This window comes from Brachyistius frenatus, unplaced genomic scaffold, assembly GCF_029030835.1.
Source record: "Brachyistius frenatus isolate BFR_SWC_R1_liver_20210118 unplaced genomic scaffold, ASM2903083v1 Contig_239, whole genome shotgun sequence".
NCBI classification, from domain to species: Eukaryota; Metazoa; Chordata; class Actinopteri; family Embiotocidae; genus Brachyistius; species Brachyistius frenatus.
In genome coordinates, this window is record NW_027210838.1 from 61,879 (window position 1) to 79,354 (window position 17,476).

General features: G+C 43.9%; 1 long non-coding RNA gene across 1 annotated transcript in view; it reads right to left on the reverse strand.

Moving 5' to 3' along the window:
• LOC138633879 (uncharacterized) overlaps positions 1–17,476 on the reverse strand; it is a 165,837-nt gene that overhangs the window by 57,634 nt on the left and 90,727 nt on the right. The gene's annotated exons all lie outside the window — the stretch shown is intronic.

The window sequence follows — 17,476 nt, forward strand, 5'->3', positions numbered from 1 at the left end:
TACAGCGAGAGGTCTTTTATGGAGGGTTCAAACCGAGGTCTCTCTCTCTCTCTCTCTCTCTCTCTCTCTCTCTCTCTGTGTGCTGTTAAAAAAAAAATAATAAAAAATAGACGTGAAAATCCTGCAGGTCTTTTCACAAACAATGTAAAACATAAATTAAACCTTCTAGTCAAAACAAATCGTTCCTTAAAGCTTAAAAAAAAAAAAAAAAAAAAAATGGAGTTAACGACGCACTTCTTGGTGGGTGAACGGCTTTAAGTGGTTTAGTTTAGAAAACTCGGGATGAGAAGTCGTTTGTTGGGACGTTTTTTATCGCCCGAAACGTGACGACGAAATAACATGATGTCAAAACAAAAGCTCGAAGTGGAGACTGAAGCTTTTAAAGGTTTTATTACAGAAACAATACGAGAGTCGCTTTTTGGACCGTAAACATCGGTCTGGAGTGAATCAGAGAGGCCGGGAGGGGGGGGGGGTTTGGACATGCACCCCCTCCCCCCCCCAGACTTAAATCACCGTCCCGCGGTGTTTACAGCAGAGCGGTGGCACTTCGGTGGCGAGTCGAGCGGGAAATGTTTGGACAAGAACGTAAAACAAAAAAAGGCCGAGACGACACTTTTCGGTTTACGTCAGCCGAGAAGACTTCAAGCGGGTCGCTGGGGTTCGGGGGAGGGAGGGAGGGGGGGGGGAGGCTGGAGAGACAGTGAAGAAAGACGAGGTCTCTTGTAAGTAAAAAAAATAAAAAACAAACTTCAAACTTTTAGACTCTGACTCTTTTTCTATTCTGGCAGCTTGAGTAGAAGATTTTCTCAATTCGTTTGATTTCTTTCAACTTTTTTTTTAAATTCAAAAAAGATTGACAAAAAAAATGCTCAAAATATTTTCTGTAAATCGCTCTTATAAATTTGCTCAACCGTGTTCACAGACTGTAGCTGGTGGAACCGTGTGCATATTCAGTACTAGTTAGTACAACAACGCATCCATCGCACCGGCACATCCAGGAACTTTGGCTCCGCCCCCTTTTGGCGGAAAATAAACTATGCGAATTTTAGAAAGAAAAAAAAGAGGAGCAGTTAAATCAGTCACGCTGTCAAGTAAATATATGGCCACACAATTTGTTTTTAAAATAAATGGTAATAAAATTGCTTAATAAATGCATTGTACCTAAAGATTTACTTAAAAACAAACTAATTCAACATTAAACAGTAAATAAAACTTACAGTTTTGGAGTTTGGTTTATAAAACGGCTCCAAAAACGCTGACCGTCTCCGATATTTGAAGCAATTAAAATAAAAAGGTCAACAACGATGATGCCTTAAAAACAAAACAAAAATAATAATCTATTGATTTATTTATGAAAACGCTGCTATTGACAAAACCACAATTCAAGTCAGATCCTTTAAACGACTTCCCGTTTCTCCCGCGGAGCTGAAAGCGCTCATCGTTAAATCCATCCACAAAATAATCATTTCATTTCATTTACAGGAAGCAAAAATGCCAAACGTTTCTTTATGGTTTGAACTGATAATTGATTTCACCTCCGTGGAACTCTTGACTTCCATATTTGAACAGGAAGTCTTTAAACGCCCTTTAAAGGATAATTCAGCGTGAACATGTTTCTGGGTCAGAATATTTGTTCACTCTCCAACTTTATTGATTCAGAAAACCAGGATTCACCCAAAAAAAAAGAAGATATCCAGAAAATAAAGGAACTTTTTTTTATTTTTCTTCTTGCTCTTTGATTTTTTGGGGGAAAGTGAAACACACACACACACACACACACACACACACACACACACACACACACACACACACACACACACACACACACACGTTCGTGAAGTTCACTAACAAACGGCCTGTGAGGAGTTATTCACGTTATCGCCTGTTCGTCAGGAAAAGTCGGTGCTTTTATTTTGGAGATCCACAGGAAGTGGTTTCAAATCTAAAATCCAGTAAACGTGAACCGCGGCGGCCCGTTTGTTAATAATAAATAAATAAGGCAGAATTACTCATCATATTATGATTCAAAACCAATTTGATTAAAACGTCGAGCTGAGCATCGTTCGATTATTCAGGTTGGAATAAAGGAGAAGGACTTTTAATATGAAAATCAAAGAGGACCTTTAATATGAAAATCAAAGAGGACCTTTAATATGAAAATCAAAGAGGACCTTTAATATGAAAATCAAAGAGGACCTTTAATATGAAAATCAAAGAGGACCTTTAATATGAAAATCAAAGAGGACCTTTAATATGAAAATCAAAGAGGACCTTTAATCCGCTGAAGGCCGGTACGAGGAAACGTTACAGCCGCTTCTGAACGTTCATTTGAACGATCGATAACCTCGTCGACCTTCGGGTCTATCGATCTCTATTGACGAGCAGGAACACCTCGTCGAGACGAGCAGCCGAGTTGTGATTTCACAACAAAAGATGACGAGGCGGAAAATTCCTTTTTGATCGTAAATATTATTTATAAAAATAATCCTGGTGAAGGGAGAGCAGGTTTTTTCTTTTTTCTTTATTCAGGTTTTTTTTCCAACCGTTAGAAAAAAGCGAACGGCCGTGAAGCCGCCCGATTCATCGGTGTCGTTCTCAAGACTCGAGTTTAGATTTTTTTTATTTTTTTTTTTACTTCCTGCGACCATATTTGGACGAGCGGCGAATCGGACTTGACCGATTGGCACTGAAGTCACCTTTAGTAGAAACCTGACAAAAATAAAATGTACCACAATAAGAATTTGATCATTTTGAAGTTTTATTTGATTTGTAGTTTAGTCTTTAAACTAGTTTGTTTTATCTTTTAAAACGTTATGCTGCTTGAACTCTTTATGCTCAATTAAACTAAACTAAACTAAACTAAACTAAACTAAACTAAACTAAACTAGTCGTCTCACAGCTTTAACGTTCATGAACATGTTCCCTCCTTCAGCAGATGAACTTAAAGAACCTTTAACTCCAACACATCATCAATGTGTGAAGCTGTTGTGTGTGTGTGTGTGTGTGGGGGGAGGAGGGAGGGGGGGAGGGGGAGGAGGCGAGGATGAGGGGGGGGGGGTTTCAGGAAGGAAGTGGACTTGAATGACCTGTTGTTGAGGACAATGTCCCGCAGCGTTTCTCAGAGCGTGTGACACAATAACGACTTGTTCTTGTTCTTGTTCTTGCCATTGAACATTGTGCCTCAGCTTTTCTGGAGCGAAGCCACCACGGCGATGTCACCACAGCGATGTCACCATGGCGATGTCACCACGGCGATGTCACCACCAAACAAACTCACAACTATATTCTCTCGCTCTCTCTAAAAAACAAAACAAAACAAAAGTAGGAGGAGTGACAGAGGGATGACGTAACCTGACCTTGCTCACGGGCACGCCGGCAGCCTTCTGCTCCGAGCCGCCTCTCGTGTGTGTGTGTGTGTGTGTGTGTGTGTGTGTGTGTGTGTGTGTGTGTGTGTGTGTGTGTGTGTGTGTGTGTGTGTGTGTGTGTGTGTGTGTGTGTGTGTGACAGGTAGTGAGCTATCCCGTTACAAAGAGGTGATCGGCTGAGTTTCCCTTTCGACTTGATTAGAGAGCCGATAAAGTGTGTGTGTGTGTGTGTGTGTGTGTGTGTGTGTGTGTGTGTGTGTGTGTGTGTGTGTGTGTGTGTGTGTGTGTGTGTGTGTGTGTGTGGGTGGGGGTGGGGGGGCAGATATTAATGTAATTGCTGAAGCAGCTGGATCCTGTCTTGAGTTATGATCCATTGTTTGAGTGGGAAAAAACCCAAAGAGGAGGGGGGAGGGGAGGGGGGCAGTATGGTACAATAACCATTTGTTAAGAAGAAGAAGAAGAAAAAAAAAGAGGAAGTCTATGAAACTGGTGTTTGCGCAACAGACATAAACAGCGTTTGAGGCCCCGTCAGCTTCCGTCTCAACAACTTCAAGCCTTCTTTTATTTTTGTATTTTTTTTATAAACACCGCCGTCGATCATTCGGTAAAAAAAATAAAACGTGAACAAGTTCTCTCTCCCGAGTGACTCGGGCTCCATTAAAGGCCTCCGAGGCTTCATCGCGTTTCCCAACATCGTAATTCACTTCTTCCCACAACGACCACAGGGTTACTTGGCTCCTACGTAATAGTTACCAAAACGACAACAAACAAACAAACAAACAAACAAACAAACAAACAAAAACGGATTCGTCAACATGACGGCGCGCTAATCGACTCGGGGTTTTTTTTATTTAATTTTTTATAGTCGTACGTATTTGATGGATTCCTTCACACGGGCCTGAACTCGCCTTCAAACTCAATGAGCGACCGATCGCTGCCAGTTAGCGGTTTCACACACACACACACACACACACACACACACACACACACACACACACACACACACACACACACACACACACACACACACACACACACACACACACACACACACACACACACACACACACACACACACACACACACACACACGCGTCGGATGAAGAGAAGCAGAGGAGGAAGCGCGGCATCGATCATCCTGACGCACGGCGGCCTTCGGCGAGTTCACGAGCGGAAAGTTTCCCGCCGAGAGAAGAAACACCGGCGACCAGCTTCCACGTCCTGAAACACAGCCGGAGGTCACGGAGAGGTCACGGAGAGGTCACGGAGAGGTCAAGAGAAAGGTGACAGCGGGACATGTGGTAGACTTTTCAGACTGTAATCACATTACCTTGTGTTTGCCAAAACTGTTTCATTTGGTAAACTGCTTTGTAAGGAAAGTAAATAAATACATTTTTTAAAAAAGATGTGAAACAAGACTGTTGTTTTGAGTATGACATAAATATTACAGGTTTTTTTTTATAGTAGAAGTTGTATTTTTGGCTAAAAGCACAGTATGCATCATACAAATGTTCCTCTGGGTCCAAATTTATCATTTTTATACCGTGCAATGCAACTAACAACAACAACAACAACAACAATAATAATAATAATAATAAACTGATGCAGGCTGCTTTACTTCAAAGTTAAATATGATCCTCTGCTGCCACCTGGTGGCGAAAGAGGAGCGTTGTTTAATAAGGAAAAAACATGGTAGCTGCACGGGGAGGAGGGAGGGTTGGGGAGGGGGGAGGGGGGAGGGGGGAGGGGAGTCAGATGCTTCCACACAGCTGCACACATCAGCTCCCCTCCCTCCTCACCCCCCCTCCCCCATCCGCCCCCACAATGTCCACACAGCGTTTCCTCGTCTAAATAAAGCCGTGACCTGTTTTAATGTTTCATGTTTTTCCCGTCAGCACGTTTCAGACGGCCAGATGTCTCCGCAGGTAGACGATCGCCTCACGAACAGTCGCGGTAGTTTCTGAGGTAGGAACAAAAAAACCACGACTCCCCGTCCCCGAAAGTGATTCTTAAATCAGGCGATGTTCCCACGAGGAGGGCGAGAGGGCGCGATGACCTCATCGCTGTCCTGTCAATAAGGAAAAATAAAAAGATGTCATTAAAGTGTAATGACGGGCGAGAAGCTGCAGGACTGTAGCTGCAGCTTCAACCCACACACGGGATGATTGACACGGCGAATCGTTAACAGGGCACGCCCACAACGAGGGCTCTGATTGGCTGACTCCTTCAGTCACGACGAGTTAAAAGTCCTTCGTCACTCAAAACGTGTTCGTGTTGTGGGGCAAAATTTGGTCTCTCAAAATATATACAACTTTTTTTGTTGGTTTTTTTTGTGTTCGTTAGTGCCATCTCCGTTTCCGTGGCAACACACGGGGTCAGACCGACAACTGGAAAACGATCCGCAATGTTCACCGCTCCGGGAAGTAGGCCGACCCTTAAATTCAAACCAACAGACCGTGAAGGTCGTTGGTTCGATTCCCCGACTCCTCCGGCCCACTCGCCCGAGTGTCCTCGAGCGGGACACCGAACGGTGCGACTGGAAAACAGGTGCAGACTATTTCCTGTGCGGATGATGGATGGATGTTCCCACCGAGAAGGCGGAGTGATTGGTTCTGGTGATGTCGTGCTGATTTGAGGACCAATCAGACGGAAACGACTCGTCGTGAAGCCCACGTTTGTTTTCTGCTCGTTAAAAGTTGCTGAAACGCAGAACAGAAAAAAAAAAAAGATTTCTATCTGAACGTGCACTTTATCGGGATCTCCACCAGATGGCAGGTCGAGCTCAGTCTCTCTCTCTGCCCCCCCACCCCACCACCACCTCCCCTCCACCCCCCACCCCACCCCTGAAGCTGCTCATGAGTTTTCCATCTAATCATGTCTTATTCTGCTGGGAGCTGCCTTCCCAGAGTATCACACCTGCCCACTTCCTATTTTTTTTTTTTTTCCTCTTTTCCCTCCTTTCCATGCCGGGGGAATGTGGGAACGCGCTCCCCCACAATGCACTGCAGCTCCCCCTACGTGAGGAGACACTCTTGAGCATATGGCACTTTTGTTATAAAAATAAATAACAAAATAAGTCAGAAATTAACCTTTACCTTGACGCGCTGTTTGTAAACGCTGACGAGGCGCGGAGGCTCGCGGGGGGAGCGACGGATGGCGACGGATGGCGACGGATGGCGACGTCTCCGGAGCGTCAGGTGACAACCCTTTTTCTTGTCGTTTCTAAAACTCGGCCTCGGAGGACGCTGCCGCTGCAGCTCGTGTTTTTTCCACGTACAAAAACTGTGTATAAACTTCAAACTTTGTACCGTGACGGGAACAAAACTCTCCAACCGTCGACCTTCAGAGACGTTCTGTCGCTGCGAGCTGCAGCTCGTTTCTCTATGAAACGGAGAACGTGAGCCGTTTTTCACGAGAGGAGGAATTATTGATGGATTATTTTGCCCGTTGCGAACCGTCTCGCTCAGATTAGACGTCACGAAACGACGGCTGAATGAATCGAACTCTGAACAGGTTGAAACCTCGGGCCTCCGCCGAGCTTATTTATTTAGGCGACTGAATATTTGCATTAAGTGACGACCGTGTATGACTTTTAGATATTTGAAATGAAAAGATAAATGCATCTTATCTTTGTGTGGCCTGAGAGTATCAGTACCACCCCTTCCTCCCCCCCCCCTCCCTCCCTCCTTATCACATCCACAGCCCTTTGTTTACTGCAAACCACACCGCACTGCATTGTTTGTCAGGCTGAAGGGAGCCTTGATGGAATCAGAGTCCATTAACATGGAAGGCAGCGTCGAGGTGACTTTAGCTCCTAATTAAAAACAGATGTGTCCATTTAATAGTCTTAATACTTTGTGGGAGAGCGAGACAATCACCGCAGAAATATCTATTTGCCTCATTAAATCGGGAGGCTTGATCATGATGAGAAGCGGGGTAATGAATGAAGACAGACATGTTTACCGGGTTGTTTAAACAGTGTTTGCTGGAAGGAGAGAGGGTGGAAGCGAGATGGACTGTTGTTTGATGGCGGTGTGAGGACGAGGAGGTGGGAGGGGGGGAGGAGGGGGGAGGGAGGGAGGGAGGAGGGAGGGAGGAAGGGGTCCTCGGCTAGGTGAGGGCCGATAGGATAAATGACGTGAAGTCAGGTAAAGGATCAGGGAGGAGGAACGCGTGAAGGAAGTAGATCCGCTCCGAGCCCCATCAAACCATCGTTCGGTCGGTTCCTCTGAGGCTCAAATCGCTCTTGGAGTCGATCCGAAGCTCCTCGCGGAGTCACGAGCGCTGATTTCAGGCCTCGTGCGGCACAGAAAACTGAAGATGGGAAGATGGGAGGGACGTTTGTTCGTCTTTGATCATTGGATACGGTTAAACGTTGACCCGATGATCAATATCCGTCGAGTGCGGGCGGTTCCAGCTGGATGTTCGGACATACCTGCAGCGCCAGATTAAAAACCATTGTTGCTTGTGAAGGAAATAAAAGAACAATAAGCACATTTCTTCTCCTGCTTTGGTGGACCAAACCATTTTTTAAAGATTCTTTACCTTTGGAGACCAAAGATTTAATTAATGATGGACTCCCAGAAAACGAATAAGAAGGAGAGACTTTAGTGAATGTCATCAAAAAGTCATTGACCCCCTAGAGGCCGTTGGTGGTATTGCACTTTAAAGCCTCATTTTTCAGACCCGGAAGCTACGAACATTTTTAAATACAGTCTGTGGTAAAAAAAAAAACAACCTTAAATTTTAACTGAATAATATTTCAAGATTATACAAAAGTGGTGTTTAAAAAATAAATAAAAGTGTCATTCAAGAAGTCTTTCAAAGTCAAAGTACCGGTATCAAAAGGTTTTGAACGATAACCAACATCAAGGCTACAAGCAACCCACAATGCAACACTCTGTAGAAGAGCAGGCTACACGGGTATAAAAGAATATCTGATCAAACATATGACAACAAATAAACTACAGAAAAATGCACAATAGACCCGACTCAGCATCTTTAAATTGTGTTTTTGTGGAGCTGTAAACACAAAACTTATTTACAAACAACTGCAATTCAAAACGATATAAAAACACGGGAAAAGGACAGAAACCACCGAAAGTTCAGCGGTTTCGTTTCTTAAACGAAATCGGTTATCGAAATTGTCGCCGATTCATTTTTTTGTCGATCAACTAAACGATCGACGGACGAGTTGCTTTGTCATCTGTTTCAGGATTACTGCGGCACGAGGAGGGACAAAAGACGTACGTCAACTTCATTTCATTCGTAAAACATCAAGCATTTTGCGCGCGCGCGCACGCACACACACACACACACACACACACACACACACACACACACACACACACACACACACACACACACACACACACACACACACACACACACACACACACACACACACCTCTCTCTGGCTGACTGCTGCTGCAGTGTGACCGCATTGTTGTGTGTGTGTGTGTGTGTGTGTGCGTGTGTGTGTGTGTGTGTGTGACGGGGACGGAGATGTGTGTGGACACTTCAGCCTCGCTCGGGGATCTGCTGTCACATCTCATCACCGCGGCAACGTGTTCACACCAGCGGCTGCTGCAGGACGGCTCGCTAAGTGGGTGGCGAACCTTCGACGGGCCGACAGCGGCGATCATGTACAGATCAGTGTCAGCGGCGCTCCGCCGAGGGAAACATTCCTGCATCGCTTATAAAAAAATATATATATATATATATATATATATATATATGTGTGTGTAAAAAAGCCGGAAATTTAAAATAGCGTCTGAACGTTTGTGTGGGTTTATTTGACGAGCAGGAGGAGCTTCCTAAACAACGAGGTCGAGGTTTTATCGTGTAAAGGAACGACTTGCGCACAAATTAATACGAGGAAACACACAAATCACTTCAAACTGGTGACGTCAGGTTTTTCACAAATCTGTGTTCATTACGGCTCATATTTACATTTCTTGGTATTTAATCGCTTTCCAACCTCCAGAACGAGGCCGAGTCTCTCTCACGGTTCGATACCAGATCCATTTGTAATGATACGATGAAGAGCGATTGGAAATACGTTGAACTGGAAACTGAATTTCAATCATTTTATACGCAAGTTTGACTTTATGAACTTCTTTAATTTGGTCGTTGATATTCCCGGTGAACTTCAGGAAAGTATTGACGGCTTTGTAAAATTAATTTGCCTGTTTTTTATGAACAATTCATTGTTTTTGTGGAAACTAGCCAACGAATTCGATAGCAGCGTGCATGAAGATCCTTATATATATAAAATAATGAATTGGCTGATATATAAGTGGAGACTGACAGCTTATCATTAATACAGACATCCATTAGAAGTGGTTTGCTCCGCTCAGAGGTTTCGTCTCCTTGGATTCGGAGTCAAAAAAACTAAAACGCTCGGCAGCTTCAGTCATTCAATCATTTTCCGGTTGTTGGTGAAGTTGTTATCGTAGATAATAAGCTAATTGGCGCTGGACGGACCTCCTGCGTGTGGTGGAAAAATAAAAACATCCCCGGAGATCTGTAACCCACCGCCAGTTAGGAGCTGGTGGGGCGGTGTGTGTGTGTGTGTGTGTGTGTGTGTGTGTGTGTGTGTGTGTGTGTGTGTGTGTGTGTGTGTTCAATGCTCATGAATGGATTCAAATGCAGAAGTCCAATTTCCGTGTTGAAGGGACCGATTTGAATTTGATCTCTTTTAGGGTCGTTGTGGAGAGAGAAGTTTATTTAAGAGTGATTAAAGGAGAGAAAATATATTTTAAAAAAAACAACAGTTTTAGATTTAATGTTAGTATATTGAATTACTATTTGCATTTAAGTGCTTTTTAAGAGTTTGATTAGACTTTCAACACGTTCAAATTTGTATGAAAGTTATTCTCAGTTTTCATGAAACGTGACTGAACACATGCAGACTCCAAACTGCAAGGTCAGCTATTTTTATTCCAGGTGAAAATTATCACGAGCGATGACGTAACTTTGAATTTTCTAAATTTCCAAAATGAGCTGTTACAGGACTTCTCTTGTCCTGTATGTCTGGCCGTGGCGTATCGGGGTCATTAGGGTTGCTCAGACGTCTGCCTGGTGGTTTCACATAACATCAATAAGAAGTGTGTGATTTGCAAAGTGGCCTCGAACTTCTTCAAAGTGTGAGTTAAAACTGAACTGTTCTGTCCGAAGGGGTCAAACCTCACACTTAAAGCCGAGTTGACGTTTTTTGCATTGCTGCACGGGACAGCTTCACTTTCACAGACCGACAACACTGAGCTGGATCTCACTCCACAGTTAAAAAAAAAAGAAAAAGAAATCAACCATCCCTTGAGCCGAAGCCCTTATCAGCGCTCAGGGTCCCGGACGGAGTTGACTGTAAACACGGTTCTGCGAGCAGGGACCCCGGCGCCCGTCTTCAGAGGGGTAATTATTATTATTAGCGCTCCGAGTTGCAGTCGAAACCCCACGAGCTCTCCGGAACAATGAACCGAATCCACACGGGTGCTGTCACGGGCGCTTATCTGAGGCATCACGGTGAGTCAGCGAGACGTTAATACCCAGGCTCATAACAGCTGCCAAGTGGAGCTAACGCTGAGCTAATAGCAGCGACGAGGGACGGGCAGGTGAAAAACCATAGGGGGGTGGGGACGGGGGGGGGGGTCGCTAGAAAACCTGGCCGTCCAGAGGCCGCTAGTCCTCGGGCTGTAATTAGTAGCCGGTAACAACAAGGCCCAACAGAGGAAGAAGCCTGCCAAGCAGGTACACAAGGGCCTGTACAGAAATAATAATTAGCAAAACAATCAACCCCCAGTGCAGAATATTCTATTACATAGAGGCAAGTTTCTTTTGTAAAGTTCAACAACAAGCGGAAATGAGTGTAAAGTTCTGGCGAGACGACGAGAAATTACATTCAAACGACTTTTTTGGAAATTGTAAGCAAGTTAGATGGTGACCTGAACCTTCGGGGTTTTATTTATTTTATTTTTTTTAAATGTCGGTTCGTCTGTGTGGTTAATTGTCGACTCTGATTTATGGAGCTAAAGTCTGGTGCAACTCTAGGTTTACTCGGTGTCAACGGATCCTATGAAAGGACAAACAAAAACAACAACAATGGACTGATCCTACTGAGACGAGGAGCCGTTGACCTCCGTTGTTGTCGATGAGCCACTGTTGAACCGAGAATCACAATGAACACAAGACTCCTAAATTCAAGCATCAAGCCCTCATTTGACCGTCCAGCTGCCGACAGCGAATGTGTTTTAATTAAGTTACCCCAAAACAAAGATCCTATTATTAAAGAATAATAATCTTAAAGCTAATTTGCACAGACAGGGAGGGAGGTTATGATGGAGGATCGGCCTTTTTATGGGATCCATATAATTTCTTCAATAAACAGAAACAGAGGTAGAAGGTGTACAATAAAAAAAAAAAAAAAGAAGTAGCATTTCTATATCATGCAACACGATAAAAACAACAGCCTCGAATAATCATTCAAATATTACAAATGTTAAGAATGATCTGTTTTCAGTGTCACAACTTTACACAACTTTTCCTGCGACTTGCTGCTGAATTCCTTCGTATTTAAAAAGCAGCGAGGCTGGATGTCGTTTTAAAAGTTTGCCATGCTTGTACGTTGATTTTGACACCAGTTCCCGAATGACACTTAAGAGACAGGAAATGACATCACAGATCGGCGGTACAAATTTTCAGTTTGCGTGCGGTTTTGAGGGAGTGAGTCCATTTCTTGTAGCGTCACTTAAAAAGCCTCACGTGCACTTTAGCGCTAAAAGCTCGCACTTTGCCGTCGTTCCCTGAACGCCTCGCACGCTATCACGCCAGCTCGGATGAACGGTTGGAAACAATTCGGTAAAAGTAAATCGTTTTGGTGTGTTTTGGCATCAGAACCCAAAATACAAACAAGTTCATTGCAATTTTGTGCTCAAAATAGGGTGGAAGTCAACAGAATAAAAAAAAACTCCGCAGTGTTTATTATTATTATTATTTTTTTTTTTGGGGGGGGGGGTTACGTTCACTGTTGCTGTGATTATATGACATAAAGACGAATTCACAACAAATTGTACCAACTGGGAAAGAAGTAATGTAACAAAACATTACAAAATAGCTCACTGTTCGAGCATTTCACACCACAGTCTTCTTCTTTTTCTGGTGATGAGCAAGTGCAAATGTTTTTGTTGGGAAATCTAACAAAAAAAAAACAAATAAATAAAACTGAAGCAGAAGTCCATTATCCTCCCCTCGAAGCACATCGGGTCTTCACCGAGACACAAGTTGTGCCTTCGCCGATGGTCTAAGATGCAAATTTCCGCATCCAATAAAACAGCTCATGCTTTCATATTTCATTGTCCCGAGTGAGTACACGACTGGAAATCATCGACCCCGCTGTGCTCAAGCGGCTGAGTGGAGTTTTAAATATGAATGCCGCACTTTTTTTTTATTTTTTTTTTTTTAACGTGCATTACATTAGAAGCCTCTCTGTCTTGTAATGTGGAAGTAAATGTGGTCTTAAGGACATTAAACATGTCTCAGATGTGAGTGGAGCGGGTGACGAAGTGACCCCATTTTTGGTTTTTTTTTTTTTTTTTTTTAAATCAAGTGTGCCCTTCCCCTCCCCTCCCCTTCCCCCCTCCGACTCCCCCTCTCCCGCCCTCCACCCAAAAAAAAAAAAAAAAAAAAGTTGTTTGACTTTTGTAATCTCATTTCTTCACTCTCAAGATGAAAAATAATGAAATGACAAAGTACATTTTCCAAAGGAGGAAAGAAAGAGGTGACGTAAACTGAAGGGAACCAGCTGCACGCCGGGAAAGAAACATTTTGAAGTGAAAGTTATTATTTTGCAGCTTTCTCCTTCAGGTTAACGTTTTGTTTCGCTAATGTTTACATCCTAAGCGACGTCGTTTTTGGGGGATTACAGTCATAATTTGGTGTCACGTGAACGTCTCGTTGTTACAGCAAAATGTGAGTAAACGAAATGCAAAGACGACTTTGTGAGCATGTTGTGTTCAACTGGCTGCTCTCAATCTAAAGTGACAAAAAAAAACACAAAAAAAACAGGAAGTGCCAGTTGACAAAAAGCTTGTCTGTCGGGGGAGATCGCTCCCAATGCGGCTGTTGCTGCTACACAGTATCTAAAGCACCCCCCCCACCCCACCCCCACCCCGCTCCACCTCCCTCCCCCCGCCCCTTGCCTCGCTGCAGCCGAGCCCAGGGGCCTGATGGGAGTTCTCGGGGGAACCATTAGTGAGCGGATCGGCGATGTGGTGCGCGGGCGAGGCGAGGCGCAATTCACGGGAGGGCGCCGAGAAGAACTCACAACACTCTAACAACACCTGTCACCCCGGCGCCTAATGAGAAACACAATTAGCAATTAACAGTGCGATCTGTCAGGGCTAATACCTGCCTCACACACACACACACACACACACACACACACACACACACACACACACACACACACACACACACACACACACACACACACACACACACACACACACACACACAGGGGGGGGGGGGGGACAGACCCCCTTCATCAGCACTTCCATGCAGGTATGAAATGAGCCCAAACAAGCGGATCAATTAAGACAGGTGATGTAATGTTGTGAAACCCAAGCTGACGCCTCGGCGGCACATTTCCTTAACGGCGTCCTCGACGCTCCGCGGTGACTTTTAAGAACCCAACTGAACTTTGGAGTCGGTACGAGCCGCACACCGGCCGTTAAGTCACACGGCTATTAAAACTCTGTGTGTGTGTGTGTGTGTGTGTGTGTGTGTGTGTGTGTGTGTGTGTGTGTGTGTGTGTGTGTGTGTGTGTGTGTGTGTGTGTGTGTGCGTGTGTGCGTGCGCTGGTAGATTTTGGGTGCTCTTTATTCTCCCGTAAACCCGACTGCCGCCGTCGGGGATTAACAGAAAGTGGATGTAAAACAGCAAGAGGCTGTCAAAGTTCGCTTAATCAGCACATTTCTGTGTTTATCTGGATCTCTCCCTCTCCCTCCCCCCTCCCCCCGTCCCTCCGTCCCTCCGTCCCCCCCCCGTCCTCCCCGTTATCTGACAACGTCTTCCTAAGATCGATTCAAAGACGGTATTGATCCACCGCCTCCCCGATTATCTCCGAGGGAGGGGCACGAGGGGCGTTCGAGGACGCGGCGTGTTTTCCGCGACGCCCTCGAGGAAACGCACTCGCATAAAAAAAGAAAAACGCAAACTTTGTTTGGTAATTAATAGCCAAGACGCGCACGTGGTTGTTTCGTGTGTAACTCGTACGATCACGTTGGCATTCAAGACTCGGAGCTTCTTCTTCTTCTTCTTCTTTTATTTATATTATTTATGCTGCTGTGGAGAAAAAAAAATCAGCTACAACTTTTAATGGATTTTGTCGAACTGGGAATAGAAAAAAAAAAACCAACAACAACAACAACAAAAAAAGGACCAGAAGCTACATGAGAAGAAGCTATTCTCAACATATAGTTTTAAAAAGTCAAAGGTCACGTGTGGCTCCTGATCACTGACCCCCCCCCCCCCCCCCAGGGAGACATCACCAGCCGGGCGTACTTAGCGAGAACATTATGCTCGAGTCCGATTCAAACGTTCCTCCGTTTCAAACAGAGACATCACGAAAACTTTTGCATTATGAATTTTCTCGTAAAAAAAAAGAAAAGAAAAACTGCCTCTTGAACACACACATACACCAGCATGAACACTGGCTGGGTTCTAATTGGATTACACCAGTTGTGTGTGTGTGTGTGTGTGTGTGTGTGTGTGTGTGTGTGTGTGTGTGTGTGTGTGTGTGTGTGTGTGTGTGCGCGCGGCATCTCCGGCACAGTAATTGTGTCAGCCTTGTTGGTCAGTGGGGAATTGAAGTGTTAAATCCAATTCTGAATTTGTATCTGTTGTACAGAGGAGGGGGAGATGTAGCGCGAGTACCAACCATATGTCGCCATCCCCGATTCGGAGGGATTGAATATGGATGAGAAACAACATCGGGGTCCCCCGCCGCCGCCGCCGCCCGCGGGTTTACACTGTGACGCCGTGCCCGCTCGTTTGTTATCGGAAAAAAAAAAAAGAAAGAAAAGGGAGGTGAAGTTGTCGACCAGCAAAAAAACAACAACAACAAAAAAACAAAACAACTGATAAAGATTTCCCTTAATGAAGATAAAACTCTGCAGGTGGAGTTCACCTCCGGACAGCAACACCAACAACGAGGCGATTCTTAAAACATCGCAGCCAACTGGATGTATTTGATTTTTCTTTGGTTCATATTGAGCGTTTGATGAAATAAAATTTTAAAAAAAAGAATTAAATAACAAACAAATGCTGCGTAGCAAATTAGGTTGTTTTAGCATATTAAGTCGCGTCAGCAAACGCTGCGATGGTTCGATTTGAGATCTTCTGCCGACACCTTTTCTTTGGATTCTGCCAAACTTCCAAACTTTACTCGCGTAGATAAAACCACAGTTTCAACTCGGCTAACAAAATCGTGCTTTAGGACGATTCTCAGCCAAACTGATGTACTCGTGGTATGTATGTGATGCAACAGAAAGTATGCTGGTTTACACTCTCCCCCTCTAAACCGCATGACAGCTAAAGTTTTCTTTTTTACGTTCTGCTTTTAGTTCTGAAGCCAGTTCATTGTGAGCGTTGGACTTTTTCCAGTTTTGATCGTTCTTTGCCGTCGAATCAGGAGGTAAAAATAAAAATAAAAACCCTTCATAGTATAACCAGCAGGTGTCAAAAAGCATCACTTACTGATTTGATTGACAGGTTATCTCTGGGGGAAGTGCAGCGCAGAAACACGACTAATCAACACCCGGCTCCCAACATGTTGCTGCGTAAGCCAAAACAAAACATAAATCTTACCGCTGCTAGCGAGTAGTAACGAAAGGTGTTAACAAGGTGTAACAATATTTCTTTAAAAAAAAAAAAAATTCACTGTTCTCTAAGTTTTTCAGACAACAATACAACTTATCACGAAGAAAGCGAGATATTCACCGGAAGATGGGGATCGTTTGTTTTCTCAGGTAAAACAACAAAGGTATTAATTAAGGTATTAGTTCATGAGCTTGTTAAGCGGTATAATCCACAGCGTCCCCTGGGTTTCACGGCAGTGTCCAAATCCCCGGCAGCTTTTGGTTGTTCTTTGACTTGCTGATTCCCGGGAGACCGGCCTGCATCATGAAAGTTGTATTAATGGATTTTTTTTTTTTTTTTTACTCGTCTCCGCGTCGCCACTTCCCTTTCTGCAGAAGTTACTATCGCAGAGATCCTCTCTTCTTTCCATTAACCGGACATGTTGTCGCCATTACTGCTGATCTATCGCTCCACCTGGGTTTTCCCCAACAACCATCAAAAAAAAATAAAATAATGATATCTAGTGAAAATGCCAGACTAACCTCGGTGGTGTCGGCCCTGCAGTGAGAAACGTCTCCGCTGTGCCTAATAACACCAATTAAAAAGACCAAAAATCTCTGCTCAGAGTAGCCTGGCATTTTACACTGAATGTTTAATATACTCAACACAGTCTCACTGGAAACTTCTGTCAAACTTCTTCGACTGTGGTTTAATGGCACACGAGTGAAGAACGACTTATTCCCGTAGGTTTGTGTGCAGTTATCAAACTATAAACTATGCATTTTCACGTAGTTTTGCACCATTATCAACACATCATTTATGCCAAAATACACTGTTTGCCATAAGATACATAAGATTCAACAAGTATTGGTAAAACAAAGCTGAAAGTGAAGCTATAATGTTTTTTATAGTGGCTCCATCAACTGTTTATCTCTAAACACTGAAGTTACTAATGTTCATCCAACCAGATTTCAAAGGATCATTTGTTGACTTTAACATTAAAAAAATTTCCCCTCGGGGATTAATAAAGTAACTACCTAACCTAACCTAACCTAACCTAACCTAACCTAACCTAACCTAACCTAACCTAACCTAACCTAACCTAACCTAACATCATGGATTTGGTTTACCGACACCGCAGGGGGTTTAAAGACAGTATATATATGTTCCCCTACATAAGGTCTATGATCAAACTATTAATAGAGTAGAATAAAATGCATTAAAAAAAAGACAAATAAGCCATTAATCACAATCAT